Below are 19,260 nucleotides of genomic sequence, written 5' to 3'. Positions count from 1 at the left end.
GTATTGTAATACAGCAGAAATGTTAATATTTAGCACAAAAATAACAACTTGGAAGAAAATGTGTAAGAGTACAACTTAATATAAAGTAGTATAATAGTATAACTTAGTAGAAATGCAACATAGTAGCAGAAACACTATAATTTAGCAGAAAAGTAATAACTTAAGCAGAAACATTAGAAAAGCATAATGGCCAGCTGAAAAAAGCTGAACTACTTGTTGTTCAACTGTGAAAAATTGGCAGAAACATTAGAAAAGCAAGAAGGAAGAGCCAGCAGGTACATAAGTGTAAGGCAAAAATGACATGCCTAACGATGTTTACAAATACAGGGAGTGCAGAATTATTAGGCAAATGAGTATTTTGTCCACATCATCCTCTTCATGCATGTTGTCTTACTCCAAGCTGTATAGGCTCGAAAGGCTACTACCAATTAAGCATATTAGGTGATGTGCATCTCTGTAATGAGAAGGGGTGTGGTCTAATGACATCAACACTCTATATCAGGTGTGCATAATTATTAGGCAACGTCCTTTCCTTTGGCAAAATGGGTCAAAAGAAGGACTTGACAGGCTCAGAAAAGTCAAAAATAGTGAGATATCTTGCAGAGGGATGCAGCAGTCTCAAAATTGCAAAGCTTCTGAAGCGTGATCATCGAATAATCAAGCGTTTCATTCAAAATAGTCAACAGGGTCGCAAGAAGCGTGTGGAAAAACCAAGGCGCCAAATAACTGCCCATGAACTGAGAAAAGTCAAGCGTGCAGCTGCCAAGATGCCACTTGCCACCAGTTTGGCCATATTTCAGAGCTGCAACATCACTGGAGTGCCCAAAAGCACAAGGTGTGCAATACTCAGAGACATGGCCAAGGTAAGAAAGGCTGAAAGACGACCACCACTGAACAAGACACACAAGCTGAAACGTCAAGACTGGGCCAAGAAATATCTCAAGACTGGTTTTTCTAAGGTTTTATGGACTGATGAAATGAGAGTGAGTCTTGATGGGCCAGATGGATGGCTGGATTGGTAAAGGGCAGAGAGCTCCAGTCCGACTCAGACGCCAGCAAGGTGGAGGTGGAGTACTGGTTTGGGCTGGTATCATCAAAGATGAGCTTGTGGGGCCTTTTCGGGTTGAGGATGGAGTCAAGCTCAACTCCCAGTCCTACTGCCAGTTTCTGGAAGACACCTTCTTCAAGCAGTGGTACAGGAAGAAGTCTGTATCCTTCAAGAAAAACATGATTTTCATGCAGGACAATGCTCCATCACACGCGTCCAAGTACTCCACAGCGTGGCTGGCAAGAAAGGGTATAAAAGAAGAAAAAATAATGACATGGCCACCTTGTTCACCTGATCTGAACCCCATTGAGAACCTGTGGTCCATCATCAAATGTGAGATTTACAAGGAGGGAAAACAGTACACCTCTCTGAACAGTGTCTGGGAGGCTGTGGTTGCTGCTGCACGCAATGTTGATGGTGAACAGATCAAAACACTGACAGAATCCATGGATGGCAGGCTTTTGAGTGTCCTTGCAAAGAAAGGTGGCTATATTGGTCGCTGATTTGTTTTTGTTTTGTTTTTGAATGTCAGAAATGTATATTTGTGAATGTGGAGATGTTATATTGGTTTCACTGGTAAAAATAAATAATTGAAATGGGTATATATTTGTCTTTTGTTAAGTTGCCTAATAATTATGCACAGTAATAGTCACCTGCACACACAGATATCCCCCTAAAATAGCTAAAACTAAAAACAAACTGAAAACTACTTCCAAAAACATTCAGCTTTGATATTAATGAGTTTTTTGGGTTCATTGAGAACATGGTTGTTGTTCAATAATAACATTATTCCTCAAAAATACAACTTGCCTAATAATTCTGCACTCCCTGTATGGACAAAGACACGCAGTGACACATAAGCCACGTCCAGAAAACAATGTGTATGAACATGGATTCAAAGATGAACACAGACATGCAAACATATACACACACACACAGTCACACAGAGACACAAACAGCATGGAGTGTCCTATGTGTTTCTATGCCAGTCAATCAGGCTGAATCTGCTCACTTTGAATCCAGTAATGGGATGCTGCCCCCCACAATTGGCTGTCTGGCGACCTGTGGTGCTTAAAAAAAGCTGAACATGGTTAAGTTCCTGCAAAACTACTTGTTGTTAACCTGTGAAAAAATGGCAGAAATTAAAAATAAATAAATAAAAATAAGAAAGAACAGCCAACAGATACACACAATCACAAATATGGACACACAGATGCACAGAGAGAGAGAGAGACACACACACACACACACACACACACACACACACACACACAGGATCTATGCCAGTCAACCAGTCTGAATATATGGCAGCACGGTGGCACGGTGGTTAGCACTGTTGCCGCACAGCAAGAAGGTCCTGAGTTCAATTCCAACATCAGGCTGGGGTCTTTCTGTGTGGAGTTTGCATGTTCTCCCCGTGTTTGCGTGGGTTCCCTCCGGGTACTCCGGCTTCCTCCCACCGTCCAAAGACATGCACTTAGTGGGGATAGGTTAATTGGTTAACCCAAATTGTCACTAGGTGTGAATGTGCGAATGAAAGTGAGTGCGAATGGTTGTCTGTCCCTGTATGTTGGCCCTGCGACAGACTGGCGACCTGTCCAGGGTGTACCCCGCCTCTCGCCCTATGACAGCTGGGATAGGCTCCAGCGCCCCCCGCGACCCTGAAAAAGGATAAGCGGAAGCGAATGGATGGATGGATGGATGAGATGCTGCCATAAAAAGGGTCTCTCTCTCTCTCCCTCTCTCTCTCTGTCATACACACACACACACACACACACACAGAGCGGCAAGTGAGCAGGGGCTGTTAATAGTGTCGGCTGTATGTTTCTATTTCAGTCAAGCAGCCTGGAGCTACTCAATTTGAATCCACCAATCAGAGAGGCTGTGTACTTTTTCCCGCCTAAGCAGCTGCACCTGCTGCAGCCTTTTACACACACACACACACACACAGTCTTTCTGTAGTGTATTTCTCATATTGAGGATCCACCTTAAACAAATGGCCATAATTTCCTAACCGTAGGGGCTAGAATGGTCGTTCTTAGACCGTTTTGTTCAGAAGAGATGGGGGAATCATCAAATGTTGACCATTTATAATTAAAATATGAATTATTAAACATATTTGACCTAGACGATTGGCTGGCTGGTAAGCCAAGCAGGCCCTGATATGTAAATTTGAATGTACCAGCCCTCACAGAGGATTGGCTGGCTGGGGACCTGGCAGGCAATTTCGTAGGAATGAAGTAACATAACAGGAATATTGGAAAATCAATATTACGAGCTGAAAAAAAGTAAACCAAATGTAAACTTCATTAAAAACTAATTCTTGTTCTACTAAGGCAAATTGGCACAAACGTCAGCCAGCAGATACAGAAATTAGAAACATTCACACACACACAGACACACACACAAACTGTGCTTCTGTAAAGTTATTAGAAGTTCAAAAACTTTTTCAAAAACTGACTTCAGCTTCTTCAGCTTTTTTCATCTTTATATTTTCAACTGTATCTATGACAGTCAAACAGCCTGGATGTGCTCAATTTGAATCCACCAATCAGAGATGCTGCTTTTGTCTGCTTCATCAGGCTGTGTAGTTGTTCTTGTCAATAAAGCTGCACCCCTTGCATAGATATGGGTTTTCTGCAATGTATTTCTGATATGGATCATTAACATAACATGTTAGCAAAAATGTTGTGACTTAAGAGAGACATGATAACAGAAAAACTATGATTTAGCAAAAGTACTATATTTAGTAGAAATACTATAATTTGGCAGAAATACTATATTTAGCACAAATCCTATAAAATAGCAGAAATAGTATGATTTAGTAGGAATACTGTATTTAGCACAAATACTGAAAAGCAGTAGAAATACTTTGATTTACCAGAATAGTAATAACTTAAGTAGAAATACTGGTAAAGCAAAATGGACAGCTGAAAAAATGCTGAACATGGTAATGGTCCCTCAAAACTACTTGTTTAACTGTGAAAAATTGGCCAAAGTTAAAAAAGAAAAAAGAAAGAAATAACAGCCAGCAGATACAAGTAATTACAAATATGGACACATATGGAAACACAAATGCACAGAGACACAGGCACTTGATCTAATCCAGTCAACCAGTCTGAATATATTCAATTTGAGTCCTTTTTTTTTGTTTTGTTTAAAATGGACACTGTGGGGGGGGGGGGGGGGGGGGGGGTTGTTTTGTTTTTTTGCCTGTCCCGTTTGGCTCTTTTTGCCATCAGAAGTATTGGCGAAGAAAGATGCCCAATGGATTTACTTTACCAAATGGACCATCCCAGCCTTGCCGTAATGGTCTATTTGATTCACCTTTTATTGTTTACTTTATTTTATTTCCACTTGTTAAATACGGGACAGACTTGACTGGGGAAAAGAAAGGAGAGAAAGAAAGAGAAAGAAAAACAGCGGGGAAGAGGGACAGGACAAGAAACAAAAACCAACAAAATAAGCAGACAAAAAATACGTTTGAAATAAAAAGAGCCCCAGATGAGGGGTCACTCAGCAGCTGCGGAGCAGAAGCCAGGGGGGGTTGCAGTGACGTGCCCGTGAGCTCCGCCGGCAGCCAGCTGTGCCTGAGTGACCGAGCCCCAGGCCGAGAGGCCGAGGGCACACCACCCCCGAAGTGGTCCGAGCTAGCCCCAGGCTCCAGGCCCTGATAAGCAGCCATCAAGGAGTGAGCCGGTGGGTACCCGGACGCCCATCCCCAGACACAAAGAACCACCAACACACCGATGTCTGAGGGCGTCTGCCACTGGCAGGGGAAGTGGTGGGGGGAGATAGGCCTCCATACCTTGGAGGGCCTGAGATGTCCCTAGAGAGGTGGCGTCCTCCTAGCCCCCCTGCTCCAACAGGCTGCAGAGAACAGGGGTGTGTGAAGACTCCAATTCAATTCAATTTGAATACTACAATGAGGGTATTCATTTTTATCTCCACTGGGCTGGTGCAATATTAGTCGGGCAATGTGCAATCCCTGAGCTGGGCTCTTACTGTAGGGAGATTAGGTCTATATGAGGTGCTCCGTGTGGATTTGCTGTGATTGTAGTGCTACCAATTATTGCCTGAACTAAAACACTTAGTGCATGTAATAAGTGTTCTGTTGGGCTTGTATTTATTTGGGGTGGATTTGTTTCTTTTAAAGCAACGAGCTGGGGCTGTCAGGGGAGAGCAAGCCCTCAGGTGATAGTTGCATTGCTGGCAGGGGGCACCAATAAGAGCATATTGTTGTCGTTAGCGACCTTTTTATTGTGATTTTTTAGGACTATTGCAAACCCTTTGTGTTTTCTTTTAAAATAATAAACTTTAACGTCTCTGGCTGATATTGACCCTCTTGTCCTGTTTATTCTGGGCTCGTTCCTGCAAGAGCTTTGGGACTGAAAGTTTGCACGAGTGGTATAGAGGCCCTTAGCGGTTACTCGGTGGCTTTTACTTGATATATAAACATTAAAAACAAACACACACACACACACATACACACACACACATTTTATAAATTTGCTGGGAAACTCAGTTCAATATTTGTCACATCAAAAAACATTTTTACATTGAAACAGTATCAGTTCTTTGTGATTTACAGCAAAACATAATGTAGGAAAGGTTGCAACTGCAAGAAAATATTACTGTAATTTGAATTTGATTTATAGTAGCATGAGCATGCTAACTTAGTTGAAATGTCTGTTGAAGATTCATTTAATTATTTATAGTGTATCTATATGGGCTCAAATTGTGGTCAGAAATATTTTTTACTTGTATATCAAATCAAAGCGCTCCTCCGACAGCCAAACCCATCTGTTCTCTGATTGGTTTCTTAAATTTGTGATTGACATGACGTTGACCAATCAGCTGAAAGGAAGAAAAATTGGGTCAAAATCCGTACTTTTAAGTTGAAAGACACACAGAGCAAGGGAACCTGAGTGCAGAGCTTCACGTAGTTCTTTGCTTTGTATCTGTAATCAGACGTTAACAAAAAACATGAACTTATAGCTTGTGTAAATATTTTTTACAAACACACAAATTCTCATCTATAGATGCACAAACATAAAATTTTCAGATATTTTGGTTTACAGGGTTACAAAGCTCAGTTCACAACTACCCTTTTCATTTACAAGTACAAAATATTTATTTGAGCCCATATATCTATTACGTATATAATCATATCAATTTAACAGTTAAAGAAACAGGAGTAGAAGGTCCATCAGGCTATATGGCTTTAGTTTCCTGTGCAGAACAAAAGAGAAAAAAATTATCACATATTGGTCTGATATATACAATGTAAATATCTATATCTATAGATATAGATATAGATATGTAGGTATATGATGATACCTGCTCTCACTGATGAATACACAAGATCCGGAACATCTGGTTGTTCTGTAACACATAACAGCGGCTTTACATATCTTGCACTACAGATTAGACCAGATCTTAAAAACCTATGGAAATTGAATTTTTCTACATTGCTCATAAAAATAAAAAAAGATTTGGATAGATGGCAAAAGTTGCCGCTTTCTTTTATGGGGCGTGTGAGCCCCGTTCTTTATGGGAGTGGTTACATGATTATCTTAATTCGTATTATCTTATATCTTATTCTCATCTAGACTCTTGGTCTGTTTCACCTTCTTCACTTTGGACCCGAGTTGTCTGTGACAAAAGTAAATTACAAACAGAGAGTTTAAAATTCAAGTTAAATGCATAAAAGGTTGGGCAGAGAAGACTCCACTTCCTTCTTGACTCTTTTGTTGAGAAACAAATATGCGGTGTGATTAAGGCATGGCGGGTCCAGACGAAGGTGTTTTGTCATTGTTTCATCTTTATTCGTACATAACGCCACCACAACACACACCACAAACCTCATGTTTCAACTCGGCGGACATGATTGCGGATGCTGTGCAGGTGCGTCCGCCTTCCCTGCAAGGCACCGCAGACCACGCCTCACTACATACCCACATCGCCTGACTGAGGCCGAGGAGCCATCCAATTGAACCTACTCCCCTAGAACCGCTTCCTACTAAAGATGTAGGTAGGACATCAGCTGGACTCATTGAGGGTTTCATTTGTCACTATTTCTGATAGATCTTCTGGGTGAAACTGGGTGAAAGGATTCCATAATTACAGGGTGTGGAAGATCGTACGGTTACGGTGTAACCTTGGTTCTCTTAGTGAGAGACTATCTCTCCACACCGTTACATATTCCATATGTATGGGGTACGACCCCCCCTTGGCCATTGCGTGTGGATATTTCTTTGAGACACTCCAGCACGCCCGGCTACGCCCCACAGCTCATGTATAAAACAGCTGTGCAGACATGACACCGGTGATAGTTTGATCGGAACGCGTCTCCGAGCGGCCTGATGGGGTAGAGATAGTCTCTCACTAAGAGAACCAAAGTTACACCGTAACCGTACGTTCTCTAGCATATCGAGACTATCTCTCCACACCGTTACATATTCCATATGTACGGGGTAACTCTGTAAGACACCCCGCGAGGAGACAGTGCAACCAAACTGCCGAGAGTGAAGGTGCCGGGAGTCAGTGACAACGCACCAATGGAGACACCACCCTGATCAGAGCTTCGCAATGACTGGCCTGAACTGGTCGTGCAGGATGCAGGACTGCAAGTGATCGGCCGCTCAAGGTCAGCCCGGGAACCGCGAGGCAGACTGCCAGGGAACGCAGCACACCGAGCTGCCAAGTAGCATCCCACTGGTCACATAGGCCTACGACATGCGGGCAATTCCAGACAGAGAGTCGGCGCTACAGGCTGGAGAACTCACTCGCCACAGCGAGGTCCGACTGGCGTGTAAGCTGGCGAAGCGGGCAACACGCCACGGGAACACAGCCAGCAACCGCAGGCCAAGCTAGGGATGTGACCCGTCCATCCTCAAAGCCGAAGCCGCCCCGAGCTGTTGACAGACAGGGAGGGGGTGGCTGGCAGCCTAGCCTGCATAAGTGGAGGGCTGAGCAAGGCGATGACCCAAAGGTCCACCCCCAGCACTGTCACCACGTGCTTGTCTGCAGACAGCACGTGGTGTCCGCAGACAGCACACCACCAGCAGGGCATAAGTAATCCTCCCGCCCCTGTTAGGGCATGCCGCCCTGCCCAGGGAAGGCCCGAAGGGGCAACTAGGGACCAGTGGGGGGCTAACGTGGAAGGGGCCAAAGGCAACTATTCCCGCCATGCACAGCAGCAACCAACTGCGGGCAGGGGACCAGAAATGCTGAGAGGCAGAGCACTCACTGCCTGCAACTAGGCCAACCAGGCAGCAGCAGCACCTTAGACAGTAGGCGCTGAGGCTACGTGATAGCAACAACCTTGAGGTCCACTCTACTAGATGAGACCTCAAGAAGGGCTCATTCCCACACACGGCATGCTCCAGTCAAGAGCTGAAGGGACCCATCTCGCCCGACACTGTGCCCGGGGACCAGCAGGGGGCAGCCCAGGGACAGGTGGGTAACACTGGAGGAGAGGATGGAAGCTTTTTCAACATCCGCCACCTGACAGTCAACCTCCACAAGCCCAGGCCTCACAGAAGCAGAGCCATGGGAGGGATGCTGTAGGGGGGGCCAGCAGTAAATCAGCAACAGGTGTGGGAAGGGACCCAGCCCATGGCCTGCCTAACTGGTGCCACAGCAGTGGCACCAGTACTTTCAGAAATTAAGCATGGTCTGCCAAGTTCGTGCTGGAAACAAAGGAGTGCATGCAAGCGTCAGCTACTTTAGCCAGCACAGCATGGTCTAGGCTGCCTTGATGTAGTTATTTATTTTTCCTTTTTCACCCAGGCACAGCCACACTGCTTGTGCCTATCGTAAAAGGGCAAAAATGCCATACACAGACATGTTTGGGATGTGTGGGCTGCCATACCTCTGCTACCAAGCAAGGGGGCGGAGCCACACGCTAACCAGGAAGTGCTAACAGGTAGCCAGCACTAGCCGCAACCCGAATTCCCTTTTCACTGTTTATTAGCTCCTGCGTCACAGTGCTGACAGGTAAAAACATATGCTTGGAACTCTGACACATTTCCCCAATGTGGTCGGGCTACGAGTGGAGCACTGTTGGCCGCGTTAACCTACGAGCTGCGGGTGACACGCCAGGCAGGCTAACCAGCTGGAATGCTACTCGCAGGCCAGCTAACGATTAGCTGGCACGAACCGTAGCATAATTCCCCACTGTTTATCCCCCACAGTGTTAAGCAGGCCAACAGCGAACACTTGGAACGCTGTAGCCGTATCCCCTTTGTGTCAACACACATAGCAAGGCACTCACACACTCACACACAACACAAGTGGAGATCAAATGATCACCAGTGTCACGTCTGCACAGCTGTTTTATATGTGAGCTGTGGGGCAAAGCCGGGCCTGCCGGAGTGTCTTAAAGAAATATCCACACGCCACGACCAAGGGGGGTCGTACCCCGTACATATGGAATATGTAACGGTGTGGAGCGATAGTCTCGATATGCTAGAGAACTTGGTTGAAGGGACTATCTGAGGGAGCTAAGTTTCCTCTTAGGTCACAGATTTTATCTTGAAAAATCCTAGAAAGTCATTGCAGCCCTTATCTGAAAAGACAGGTGTACATGGAGTTGGAGGGAGACTATGTTATTTACTGTGTCAAAGAGAACCTTAGGATTTCTTCTTCCTACTGCGAGTAGTTTAAAGAAATAAGTGGCTCTTGCATCTTTCACCATGTTGATCAAAGTAGATAATAGTTCTTTGAAGTGGAGCTTATGAACCTCAAGTTTTGTGGCTTTCAACAGGTGCTCAGTTTTACGGCAAATTCGCCTGAACCTGCAATTAACTTCTGTGAACCAGGGCAGGGAATTAGTAGTGCTGCCTTTCCTGATTTTAAGAGGATCCACTTTATCTAGAATTTTTTGACATTGTGAATTAAAGGAGGCCAAATGCCATTCTATATCATCTGTTTGAAAAAAATTATTATCAAACAATTCCACAGTTTGTTCCACTGCAGTCAGTAATTACATTGACAGAACATCCACATGAACAGAGGACAGTGTGTCTCAATTAAAGGAGAGATCAAATAAAATACATTTATGATCACTAATAAAAAAAAAAGTTAGAGAAGCACTTTCCACCCTTTCTCTGGATATTGTTTTTAGGAATGTCTGGAAGCCATCCCTTAAGGATTATGAAGACTACCGTATTTTTCAGACCATAAGGAGCACCAGATTATAAGGCACATGAAGCAAAACAAAACAAAACAGATAAGTCAAACTTTACTCAATTCATTCTTCTTGCTTCCTCCACCTCCATACCATTAATTCATTATTGTTGAATTCTCTCGCAGCTGCTCTATTCCCATGTTCTACTGCCTGACTGATAGAGTTTGAAATCCACTTTGTAAGCATGTTTCTTAACAGATGCCATTTCGGGGTCCCTATACTAACATAATACGCACAATTCAGTAATATGTTGCCACAGCACGTATTACTCTGGGAGGCTCCTGACTATGGTAGCTGTAATGCTCTGACAATCCATCAAGATTGCGGATTCGTAGCTTACACAAAGTTGTACTAAAACATTTTTTGACAGATTTTTAAGCGTCGTGTACCAAATAAAATCAGTTTGAGGTCAGTAAGCACAAACAGAATTCATACATAAGACGCACCGGATTAAGGTGCAGCGACGATTTTTGAAAAAATTTAAGGATTTTAAGTACGCCTTAAAGTCCGGAAAATATGGTACTCATATTGTACTCTGTGTAAGGCCCAGGTGGACGATAGATGATAACAAATAAGACTGATTTTTGAGGTTTTTCAGCTGAGTGGACAAGGCTAAGCATCATGCTTTTAAATGAATTAAAAGTCTGTTTGTGTCTTTGGTTTTTTGATAGGCTGGTGTGAAAAATTGCTGCCACACCGCCCCCTCCGCCTGGGCTTCGAGGTTTCTGGTAGTTAGAATGACTCGGGGGTGTTGATTCATTTAAACTAACATAATCATCCTGCTGCAACCAGGTTTCTTTACGGCAAAGAAAACACATTTTTGATCAATTATGAAGTCATGTACTAACAGAGACCTGGAAGAGAAAGACCTAATATTTAATAATCCACATTTCACTGTTTTACTCTTTGGTTCATGTGGATACTGTATTGTTCTTTCTTTGTGATTTTTTTATGTTTAAGTTGTTGGTTGGTGGTTTTTAGTTTGTTTTTTGTCTGTTTGGGAGCTGAGACAATCTCTAAGAGGTTGGGTTTGGGGGGGAGGGGGTAATAGGAGGAGAGAAGCTGCAGAGAGGCGTGTAAGACGGCAACTCTGCTTCCTAGTCTCAACTCTGGATAGTCATATTTGGGGGGCTTCAATAAATTAAATTCCCCACCAAACAGGTGACTTGATTTGAACTACAAGCCAGTTTTTGAAGCTGAGGAAAAGAGTGCTAGTACATCCAACTCTGACTGCTGCCTGATCCACCAAATACTTATTACCTACTGTTACAGCCTACCTTTTGTGCTGGACATCTTTCTGAGTCTGACATCAGCATAAGTCACATCTTCAGGGGGAGTAGAGTTGTTACCTCCTGAGCAGAGAGGAAGAAAAACACAGACACATGCTAACCAGACTCAACTACCTGTTAAAATGTTTTCAGGTGGTTTTGCTCTTCCTGTCACGGTCCTGGGTCGGGTCGACCCAGCATTTTGAGTTTCTTATGTTTTGGTTTATTTTTGCATTATGGATTGGTTATTCTCTGGTGATACTGTTTTGATTACAATTATATTCTGATTCTTTAGTTATCTGATGATGATGTTGATGACGATGATGATTATGTCTGGTTTAGGTTTTGTTATCTTGCCCTTATGTTTGGTTTAGGTTGCCTGTGCTTGGTCTTCTCTGCCCGTATGTCCCTCTGTTTGTCCATGACGTCATTATGCCTGTTTACGAGTCTGTCTCTGTCTGGCGTGTGCTTCCTGTCTTATTTTGTAGGTCTGTGTCCTTTGTCAGTGCGTTCAGCTTTGTGCTCTCCCTGTCTCGTCAGTGTAATCAACGTCAGCCGTGTCTCCCAGCTGTTTCCTCTTTGCTCCGTTCACCTCTTGTATTTAGTGTCTGTGTCTTCCCCTACTCGGTGTCGCATCGTTAACGTCTGTTCACCCTCACTTGCTGCGTGTTTAGGATTTCCAGTCCTCCTGCATCTCTGTTTAGAGTTTTGTTTGCTTTTGTGAGTTTTATTTTATCTTGATGTTCTGCTCCAGCAATAAAGCTGCATTTTCTGTCTAATCCTGGCTACATCAATCCATTCCAGACTCTGCTATTGAGCTAGCAGGCTATACCACACAGCGACATGACCGAACAGTGGACTCCGGTAAGCGCAAAGGAGGGGGGCTCTCTATGTATGTGAACAACAGCTGGTGTACCAACACAGTGATAATAGACCATCACTGTTCACCGGACATTGAATATCTGACTGTTAAATGCAGGCCCATCTACCTACCTAGGGAGTTCACCGTTGTCATAATAACAGCTGTTTACATACCACCAGATGCTAATGCTAACTCTGCGATCGCACTCCTGCATACAAACATCAATAATAAACAGAGCACTTACCCTGACGCTGTACATATCGTAGCAGGGGACTTCAATCACGCAGACTTAAAAAGAGCAATCCCCAAATTCCACCAGCACGTCAAGTGTGCCACTAGGGGTGACAAGATTCTGGACAAAGTTTATTCCAACATCAAAATGGGCTACAGGGCCAGACCTTTGCCACATCTGGGTCAGTCTGACCACTTGTCACTGTTTCTAATCCCTGCATATGCCCCCCTCAAGAAAACTGCTCTTACCATCACAAAGAATATTACCATATGGCCAGAGGGTGCCTCTCAGCAGCTGCAGGACTGTTTTGACAGGACTAACTGGGATATCTTTGAACATCAGGACTTGGAAATGTTCACAGACGGTGTCCTCTGCTATATAAAACACTGCATAGACACTGTTACAGCAGTCAAACGGATCCGGGCTTATCCCAACCAAAAGCCCTGGATGACCCGGGAGGTCAGGCAGCTGCTGAAGGAGAGGAACATTGCGTTCAGGTCTGGCAACAGGGATTACTACACCACAGCCCGATCCAACCTGAAGAGAGGCATCAGAGAGGCAAAGTGGGACTATAGGAGGAGGATCGAGGACCATTTGAAGAGTAATACCAGCCGGCAGGTGTGGCAAGGCATCCAGCACCTAACCAACTATAAGATCAATCTCGGAGCTGCAGACGGTGACCTGGAGCTGGCAGAGGAGCTGAATATCTTCTTTGCCCGCTTTGAGACCAGGGTACCGGAGGTATTGGAGCCACAGCAGCAACACGCCACCCATAGCAGCACCACCCTCACCCTGGAAGAGCACGAGGTGAGGCGCATGCTGCAGGCTGTTAACCCGAGAAAGGCGGCGGGTCCTGATGGTGTGCCAGGTCGAATATTGAGGGATTGTGCAGGACAGCTGGCTGGGATCTTCACCAGGATTTTCAACAAATCCCTCGCACAGGCGACTGTCCCACTCTGCCTGAAGTCCTCCACCATAGTCCCCTTGCCTAAGAAGCCCCACATCACCGGCCTGAATGACTACAGACCGGTGGCACTCACCCCAGTGGTAATGAAATGCTTTGAGAAGCTGGTCCGCAGACACATCACAGCAGCCCTGCCCCGCAGCCTGGATCCACACCAGTTTGCCTACAGAGCAAACCGATCCACGGAAGACGCTGTAGCCACAGCACTCCATGCTGCATTAACTCACCTGGAAGAGCATGGTAGCTATGTGCGGATGCTCTTCGTGGATTACTGCTCAGCTTTTAACACCATCCTTCCACACAAACTGGTGGCCAAGCTACAAGACCTGGGGCTTCCATACAGCACCTGCATGTGGATCAATAGCTTCCTCTCGGGCCGTAGACAGAGAGTCAGAGTTGGCCATCACACATCCTCAGCCCTGAGTCTCAGCACTGGCTCACCCCAGGGCTGTGTGCTCAGTCCACTGCTCTACTCTCTCTACACACACGACTGCACTCCTCGCCACCACAGCAACATCTTTGTGAAATTTGCAGATGACACCACAGTGGTGGGGCTCATTTCCAAGGGAGACGAGTCTACGTACAGAGACGAGGTGGAGCAGCTGACGTCATGGTGTAAGGCCAATAACCTCCTCCTCAACACTTCAAAAACCAAAGAACTCATAATAGACTTCAGAAGGAAAAAGGCAGAGATCCAACCACTATTCATAAATGGGGACTGTGTAGAAAGGGTGGCAAGCTTCCGCTTCCTGGGAGTCAATATAGAGGAGAACCTTTCCTGGAGTGTGAACACCTCCGAGCTGCTGAAAAAGGCCCAACAGAGACTGTACTTCCTGAGAATTCTCAGGAGGAATAACATCACACAGAGACTGCTGGTGTCCTTCTACAGAGCCACCATTGAGAGTGTTCTAACTTACTGCATATGCATCTGGTACACTAGCTGCACAGGGGCTCAGAGGAAAGCACTCCAAGGGATCATTAACACCGCCCAAAAGATCACTGGCTGCCCTCTCCCCACACTGGAAGTTCTACACAACGCCCACTGTTTTAAAAAGGCCCAAAACATCATAAAAGACACCTCACATCCTGGCCACTCCCTGTTCGAACTGTTGCCCTCAGGCAGACGGTACAGGGCAATCAGAGCAAGGACTAATAGACTCAAACACAGCTGTTATCCAACTGCAATAACACATCTGAATACTACAAAAAAATGTCCATCACGCCACTCTTGTGTTAATCTATGCACGGTCTGAAGCATGTGTGTGGGAATGTATGTGAATGTTTTACTGTTATATCTTATTAGTATTTTAAGTATTCTATCTATTTTATTTATTGAATTTTATTGTTTTATTTATATTTTGATATTGCTAGGGATGATGCAATGATCGGGGACCATTCTTAATTTCGTTGTTCTCATGACAATGACAATAAAGTTTCTGATTCTGATTCTGATTCTGATTCTGAAACCTCGTGTCCTGAGAATCCTGCATTTTGGGTCCACCACTCCTGCCTGCCTGCCACACAGCCGACCATGACACTTCCTGCATTCAGCCAGTATTACCCTGAAAACTAAACTATAAACTGAATTGAATTTCATGATTTACTTGGGTTCCAGTGGCTCCTTTTAGAACCTTTCAGTAAAACTGATATAACTTTGATCTCATGGAAAACAAATCAGATATCTGTGACTACTTTTATAAACTGTCAGATAGTCAGAACTGACTAGAATGAGTAACATTTAATATTTAAATGTGTCCACTTCTCGTGTTCATTCTCCCTGATGTTGCTGTCATTCGGAACTGATACATCTATCACTACAGCAATCTTCTTCTGCTTGTCTACATCCACTATGTCCGGCTGGTTAGCCACCACCATTTTGTCCATCTGTATCTGGAAGTCCCACAGGATCTTACCTCGGTCATTTTCCACCACCCTTGGGGGCGTCTCCCATTTTGACCTCGGGATTCCAGGCCATACTCGGCACAGATGTTTCTGTACACTATGCCGGCCACTTGGTTATGGCATTCCATGTATGCTTTGCCTGCTAGCATCTTGCACCCTGCTGTTATGTGCTGGATTGTCTGCACCTGGGGTCTTGCCTGGTGTGATAGACCCCAGCCTCTATGGAGCTTGTGCTCAGTGCTTGTTCCTGTGCTGCCATGATTAGTGCCTCTGTGCTGTCTTTCAGTCCAGCTTTGTCCAGCCACTGGTAGGATTCCTGGATATCAGCAACCTCCTCTATCTGCCGGTGGTACATACCGTGCAGGGGCCTGTCCTTCCATGATGGTTCCTCATTCTCCTCTTTCTTGGGTTTCTGCTGCCTAAGGTATTCACTGAGCACGCGGCCAGTTGGGGTCATCTTCCTGATGTACTCGTGGATGTTTGTTGTCTCATCCTGGACTATGATGCTGACACTCACCAGTCCCTGGCCTCCTTCCTTCCACTTAGCATACAGCCTACAGATGCTGGACTTGGGGTGAACCCCTCTATGCATGGTCAGGAGCTTTCTTGTCTCGATGTCAGTGACTTCGATCTCCTCCTTTGGCCAGCTTATTATCCTAGCAGGGTACCTGATCACGGGGAGGGCGTAGGTGTTGATAGCCCGCATCTTGTTCTTACCATTCAGCTGATCTCTCAGGACTTGCCTGACCCTCTGCAGGTACTTCGTAGTTGCAGCTTTCCTAGCGGCCTCATCATGATTCCCATTTGCCCGTCTTGTAAATGATCTCACTGAGGAGGTTCAGGCCTATGCAGAACAGCAGTGGGGAAAGAGCATCTCCTTGGTAGATCCCGCACTTGATGGTCACTGTGCTATGGGCTTGAAGTTGGCCTCTAGTGTTTTACGCCACATCCCCATTGAGAACAGGCTTCCAGATGAAGCCTCTTAGGGTCTTGTTGATCTTATACAGTTCTAGGCATCCAAAGATCCAGGTGTGGGACATTGAGTCATAGGCCTTCTTGTCATCAATCCAGGCAGTGCACAGGTTGGTCAGGTCGCCATGCACACCGGCGCCATCTTGGAGAAACAATCAGATGACCCAAGGCGAACTCCTAACTCTTGAGCCACGATCGCTTGGATGAGGGGAATGACCCGCCAATTTCCGAGGGCGAGGTGTGTTCCGGAGGGTGTGTTCCAACTACAGGGGGATCACACTCCTCAGCCTCCCTGGGAAAGTCTATGCCAGGGTGCTGGAAAGGAGAGTTCGTCCGCTAGTCGAACCTCGGATACAATGCTGTTTTCGTCCTGGTCGCGGAACACTGGACCAGCTCTTTATCCTCTCCAGGATACTTGAGGGTGCATGGGAGTTTGCCCAACCAGTCTACATGTGTTTTGTGGACTTGGAGAAGGCATTCGACCGTGTCCCTTGAGGTGTCCTGTGGGAGGTGTTGCGGGAGTATGGGGTGTCTGGCCCATTGCTACGGGCCATTCGATCCCTATACAACCGTTGCAAGAGCTTGGTTCGCATTGCCGGCAATAAGTTGGACTCATTCCCGGTGGGTGATGGGCTCCGCCAGGGCTGCCCTTTGTCTCCGGTTCTGTTCATAATTTTTATGGACAGGATTTCTAGGCGCAGCCAAGTGGCGGAGGGCTTTCGCTTTGGTGGCCTCAGAATCTCATCTCTGATTTTTGCAGATGATGTGGTTCTGTTGGCTTCATCGGGTGAGGGCCTCCAGCTTGCACTGGAACGGTTCGCAGCCGAGTGTGAAGCAGCGGGAATGAGGATCAGCACCTCTGAGGCCATGGTTCTCAGCCGGAAAAGGGTGGAGTGCCCACTCCGGGTCGGGGATGAGTTCCTGCCCCAAGTGGAGGAGTTCAAGTATCTCGGGGTCTTGTTCGCGAGTGATGGGAGAAGGGAGCCGGAGATCGACAGACGGATTGGGGCTGCGGCTGCAGTAATGCAGACGCTGCACCGGTCCGTCGTGGTGAAGAGGGAGCTGAGTGTAAAAGCGAAGCTCTCAATTTACCGGTCGATCTACGTCCCTACCCTCACCTATGGCCACGAGCTGTGGGTAGTGACCGAAAGAACGAGATCGCGGATACAAGCGGCAGAAATGAGCTTCCTCCGAAGGGTGGCTGGCCTCTCCCTTAGAGATAGGGTGAGAAGTTCGGCCATCCAGGAGGGGCTCAGAGTAGAGCAGCTGCTGCTCCACATCGAAAGGAGCCAGCTGAGGTGGTTCAGGCATCTGACAAGGATGCCCCCTGGGCGCCTCCTGGGTGAGGTGTTCCAGGCATGTCCCACCGGGAGGAGGCCCCGGGGCAGACCCAGGACACGCTGGAGAGATTATATCTCTCGGCTGGCCTGGGAACGCCTTGGTATTCCCCCGGATAAGCTGGAGGAGGTGGCTGGGGAGAGGGAGTCTGGGCCTCTTTGCTTAGGCTGCTGCCCCCGCGACCCGGCCCCGGATAAAGCGGATGAAGATTGATGGATGGATGGATGGATGGATGGATGGATGGATGGATGGATGGATGGGAGCTTTTCCTTCCCACTGTCGCCAAAGTGATTGCTCATAGGGGGTCATATGATTGTTGGGTTTTTCTCTGTATCTATTATTGTGCGATCTACTGTACAATATAAAGCACTTTGAGGCGACTTTTGTTGTGATTTGGCGCTATATAAATAAAATTGAATTGAATTGAATCCTGAATGGAGCCTTAGTATCAGCAGAAGAACAATGGATAATAACATCATCAAGGCTAAGCAGGGAGGTGTTCTTATATTGTCTCTTACAGAGGAGGGAGCAGATATGAGGTGAGACGTGGACGGAGGAGGATTATAGCAGACTGCTATGTTTATGTTGGGAGAAAAGACCCATAATAATCACTTGTTATTGTCACTCTATAAAAACCTGTAAAGCCCATCTCAGGGTTTTCTTTGGTGTGACTGAACGCTGTTTCACATCACGGTCCACAACGCTGTGTAAACTTGTAATTTTAACTGAATTAAATGACAGAACCTTCTCCCGAATTCCTTCTGCAAAATTTGAACACAATATTAATGCAGTAAATCATTGTCATTTTGTTAGAGTTCTGCATTTAAAACCAGAGCAGCTACTTCCTGCTGTTGATTCCATTTGACATGTATTCTCATACTACAGAGACAACTCACCACAGAGTGCATTGGTTTGGCCAGTAACAATCTTCATGTTGTGAGAAAGTGTTCACTTTGTGCTTTGCGGTGAAATGTGTGAGTTTGCAGTGGAAAAAAAGAGGTCAGCTTTGTGGTTGTCTTTGTTTTCTTCTCACCCAGTTCTTTGTTTCACAGCAGAGGTGTTCAGAGGTTGGAGGAAAAAACTGAAAACCTCTTAACAACTATTATTTAATGTCACCTTAAACAGAAAGATATTTTGCCTGAGTGCTACTGTAATACTATAACAGTACTGTAGTTGTGGTGGCCGTGGTAATTTATCTATGTTTTTTTGTACAGTGTGATCCAGCTGTAATCTTGTCAGCAGTGATAACTGAAGATATCACAGGGTTCACAGTGCACCTAACCCTTTTCCTTAGGTGCACCAGCACAAAAGTTAGACGCACCCAAATTTTTCAACCTGAGCGCTTTACATGTTCACTTAAAAAGAGAGAGAGAGAGAGAGAGAGAGAGAGAGAGAGAGGAGAAAAAGGAAGAAAAAATGCTGTCCATTGCTGACAATATTGATTTGTAAATGATTAATTAACAATCTTGTTAATACAAAGT

This window comes from Diplotaxodon limnothrissa, linkage group LG18 (genome assembly GCF_057381915.1).
Source record: "Diplotaxodon limnothrissa isolate DT_005_m linkage group LG18, D_limnothrissa_male_GT1.1, whole genome shotgun sequence".
In the NCBI taxonomy this organism is placed as follows: domain Eukaryota; kingdom Metazoa; phylum Chordata; class Actinopteri; order Cichliformes; family Cichlidae; genus Diplotaxodon; species Diplotaxodon limnothrissa.
The sequence above is the reverse complement of the archived record's forward strand: the minus strand, read 5'-3'. Positions refer to the sequence as shown.